The sequence below is a fragment of the Hibiscus syriacus genome, unplaced genomic scaffold (assembly GCF_006381635.1).
Source record: "Hibiscus syriacus cultivar Baekdansim isolate YM2019G1 unplaced genomic scaffold, ASM638163v2 tig00111160_pilon, whole genome shotgun sequence".
Classification (NCBI taxonomy): Eukaryota; Viridiplantae; Streptophyta; class Magnoliopsida; order Malvales; family Malvaceae; genus Hibiscus; species Hibiscus syriacus.
The window spans coordinates 528-5152 of record NW_024063005.1 but is presented as its reverse complement, the minus strand read 5'-3'; the positions used below and the strand labels follow the sequence as shown (position 1 = coordinate 5152).

The 4625-nt window shown below is 29.5% G+C and overlaps 1 long non-coding RNA gene across 1 annotated transcript; it reads right to left on the bottom strand.

Annotated features, from left to right (window-relative positions):
* Positions 1–3040: 3040 nt before the first annotated feature.
* LOC120155023 lies at positions 3041–4278 on the bottom strand. Its single transcript, XR_005518936.1, has 4 exons — positions 4180–4278; positions 4033–4092; positions 3209–3311; positions 3041–3127 (listed from the first exon to the last, which is right to left on the bottom strand). It is a non-coding gene; the product is annotated as an uncharacterized LOC120155023 (long non-coding RNA).
* Positions 4279–4625: the final 347 nt, after the last annotated feature.

The window sequence follows — 4625 nt, the reverse complement described above, 5'->3', positions numbered from 1 at the left end:
TAAGGGTAAAGTATAGTAATAGTCACTGAACATTTCCGAAACTTGCATTTAAGTCCCCCAACTTTTAAAACTTGCAATACAGTCCTCAAACATTTAATCCGTTTGCAATATAGTCCCCGCACCTATGAATATTAGGGTAAATTATATAAATGGTCACTAAACTTTTCAGGTACTTAAATTTAGGTCCCCCAACTTTTAAAAATTACAAAACAATTCTCAATTTCATTCTAAACCACAAATTCCAAAGTAATTCAATTTCATTCTAAACTCTAAATTCCAAAATAATTAAATTACATTCTAAAACCCAAATTCTAAAATACTTCAATTTCTGTCTTTTTTATAAACAACGCCAATGTCACTAAATTATTAATTAATTTACTTTTTATATTTAAAAACATATGATAATTTTTTAATATTAAATTAAAGACATGAATTTTTTTTCAATAGTAAGAATGTATGATAATATTTCATTTATTTAAAAATAATATATTTCTGATTATTTGTGTATGTTTTTATATCTAATCATACGTGTTAATATTTTATATCTTTCACATAAATATTAAGACTACATAAATAGCAGAGTCAAAATTATATACGAGTTATGTTAATTATAGTAATGATGTATAAATATATTTATTTTTTATATTATTTCTATTATAATTAAAATATAAATAACCATGATAATTAAATATTTATTTACTTATACATCGAATATTTTTTGTAGAAAATTATTTAATAAAATCATAAAAAACACAATAAAAAAATAAACACTGAAGTTGACTACTTCAAAAATAAATAAAAAATCAATAATTTAATAATATACCCTAAGTTGATGATAACAATCAACTCAAAAAAGATGGGGTTTGTGCCATGTTTTCGTAGCATACGTAAACTTTCTATTTCATGGTCACGTATTCTTTTAGTTCTAGCACGATCTATTTTTTAATTTTTTAATATAGGTAAAAAATGTTATTTTCTTTAAAAGTTTTAAATTCAAACAATTGTGTTTGTAGGGTATATCTATATTGTTAATAAATTAATTTTTTTGAATAAATACTATCTTATAATCACATTAAACTATTAAAAAAATTAAATTATAATTGAAATAAATAAAAATTATAAGGACGTCAATTGGGGATTTTGATTCTTAATTTTTTTTCATTGAGAGATTGTATTTTTTTATTCAATTTCTTCCATAATCATTTTTTATATTTAAATTATTGAAGATCACTAAATTTACATTTACGAGGAGGGAGTGTATTTTTTTCTTCACAAAAGTAAAAAAATCAAAACGCTATCACGTTCTTAAAGATAATCTATTATATTTCTCCTTAAATTGAAGTATTTTAGAATTTGGGGTTTAGAATGTAATTGAATTATTTTGGAATTTAGGGTTTAGAATGAAATTGAATTACTTTGAAATTTGGGATTTATAATGAAATTGAGGAATGTTTTGTAAGTTTTCAAAGTTGGGGGACCTAAATTCAAGTGCCTAAAAAGTTCAATGACCATTTATATGATTTATCCTAATTTTCATAGGTGCGGGGACCATATTGCAAACAAATTAAATGTTTGGGGACTGTATTGCAAGTTTTAAAAGTTGAGGGACTTAAATGCAAGCTTCAGAAATGTTCAGTGACCATTACTATACTTTACCCTAAGGTTAAATATGTATTACCATAGTCTTCAGAAACTAGACCGGTTAGTGAATCGGTCATGCTATCGGTTCACTGGTTCAACCAGTCGAATCGGTCTGATCGGTCGGAAGAACCGGACAACGTCATAATTATTTAAAAAATTAAATAAAAATATCAAAAATATTTAATAAAAAAATAATTTTTTATATCACAATTCATATTCAAAGCAAGTCATAACATATATAAATTAAAAACCACAAAATCAAGTGAGACAAAATGATTCAAATTAACTACAACATAATATTTAAGGTAAAACATATTAAATAATAAATATAATTATATAACTATAATTAAAAAATAAATTTGGGGCTAAAAAAATCATAATAAAATGATATTGTTTGGTTTAATTTTTTTTAAAAAACAATCCCACATGACTAAGAAATATAGAAGAGCATCCCAAAAGTCTAAAGAGTAAAAATATGAGAACAAAACAATCTCACATTACTAAGAAACATAAAAGAGCATCACAACTAACTTCTATAAATAATAGAGGTAATTTGGCATTCAAAATCATGAAGCCTTTTGGTGAGCATTGAGTGAACTATTCTTTCACTTCAATCAAGCTCGAATTTTAGGCTTCAATTGAGCTTCTAAAATTTTTTTTAGTTCAAGCCTTTTTGAGTTCAAGTTTCAATATTATATTTTGAGTTCGAGTTGAACTTGATAATTTTTAACTTGTGAGTTTGAGTAGAGTTGAGCTTACTTTTAAAGTTTTCAAGTTCGAGTCGAGCTCAGCAATACTCGAGTTCAACTTGGCTCATTTAACAAATGACGTTTGGTTTAATTTTTTTAAAAAATAAAATAAAATTTCCGGGTTTTTCCGGTTTTCAGCCGGTCTGATTCGAACGGTTCAACGGTTCTAGCCGGTTCACTAGTAGCGGTTTAACCGATTTAGATTGAACCGGACTAAACAACGGTTCCCGATTGAACCGGTCGATCCGATCCGATTTTCAAAACAGAGTGTATTACTGATTTAATAATATTTAATAATCATTTCTATTTCTTTCACGAGATTATTATTATATATAATACCTTTAATATTCATCAATGATTTAATAATATTTAATAATATTTATTATCACTCCGGTGGGGAAGAAAACAAAACCGGCGAGGTTTCAGTGCCTTAAAATATCACCCATTCCCAAGAAAGACCGAGAAGCTAAAACTGAAAAAGAAAATATATACTTCATTTTACATACAAAATAGCTTTCCCAATGAAGAACCCCACACAACATGGTAAAATGACTTGCATGCAGACTTTGAGAACAAAAGCGGAGAGTTTAGAAGAAAACAAACCCATTTGTACAAAGAAGATTTCACATACAGTAGCTGAGGGGCATTTTTCTTCTAGAGCCACCCTCTCCATAGAGCTCATCCCATTGAAGAAGCTCAGTCATGTTTACAGACTCGGACGATATGCTCTCACATACCTGTTTAAGGTAGTAGCTTGGTTAGCAAATTTTTCTGTAGGGAAAAAGAGAGACCTGTCGGAATTCTTGGAATTCTATTACCAGCTCGCGAGCATATCTGAAGTCCGCCATGTTTGGAGAGCATATCGGCGTCCCCACTTAAAGAGGGAGGAGGTTTGCTTTCTGCTAGAGCAGCAGCTCGTTCCTGCCATAAGAAAACAAAACGCATTGGCAACATGCAAATATTGAGATGATCGTTCCAATACCTTAGAAATCAAAACGAAAACACAACTCTAAGCAGTAAAGTTTTGCATACTGGTAGAAAGGTATACTTGGGAAGTTGTGACCTTAGAAATCAGTTTCATTGATACACTTGGAGAGGTCGCATCAAGCATTTGCACTGTTATATATGATAATCAATAATAGCCTAGGGGTGTAAATAAGACATTGGGGTTCATGAGCTACTCGTTTGACTAAAAAATCTAGAATTCATCTTGTACATCATCAAATCGAGCTAGAGCAACTTGAGCTATCGAGCAAGCCAAATTTTCACTAGTTAAATGGATATAATTGAAAGAACTTGAACAATTTGATCTTTATCTCGAATGAAGCTCCAACTTTGAAACTCAATCAAGCTGAAGCCTAGCTTTGAGCCTCAAATTTTGACTCAAGCTCAAGCATGAACTTCTTCCATCTTAAGCAAGTCTAAGCATGATTTCATTCCTATTCTAGCCCACATAACATGGTCAATTCAACGCCCACAATAACAATTGATATTCTGACTACTAAGACCAAATCATTCCATCTGGCTATGGCCATTAATTTGAACTTCATGAAATCAATATCATTACATGGACAAACACACGAGCCAAAATCCTTCCATAAAATGGAAATAGTAAACACCGATCATTGACCACAGTACCAACCTTTTTCTCCTTTTCCAGAATTTCTTTAATAGGATTGTGTGCAGCAGTTACACATAGATTCTGCAATATAACAAAATAAACAAGCAGTCAGCTAAAAGGTACAGGAAAATATTTATCTGATGTTACGAAAAGAGTAGACAATGGAACCTTAAGATCACTCCCGGAGTATCCTTCTGTCATACTCGCAACAGCATCAAAATCAATGTCGAGAGACAATTCCTCCTTTGCAAGAATAACATTTTTAGTCCCTAAACTTTTACAAATTACATTATAGTCACTAGTTAATCAAACTAAAAATCCTACAAAGAGTTCTAATAAAATAACTAATTCCTAAATAAAATAATAATCAAATAATCAAACTAATAATCCTAAATTTAAAAGGTTTATCACAAAATATAAAAATAAATATTTAAGTCTTGTACTTCTGATTGAATTATATTTCATCTTAGGGATAACCTTATGCCAGGTAATTTCCAATTAAATATTCAAGATAATTCAACTTGTCTTCTAGAAGACGCTGACTGACCATCGAAATCTGCTACTTTTTGGTCTAATTAATCCAATAAAGCTCATGTCCAAAATAAATCCAAAAA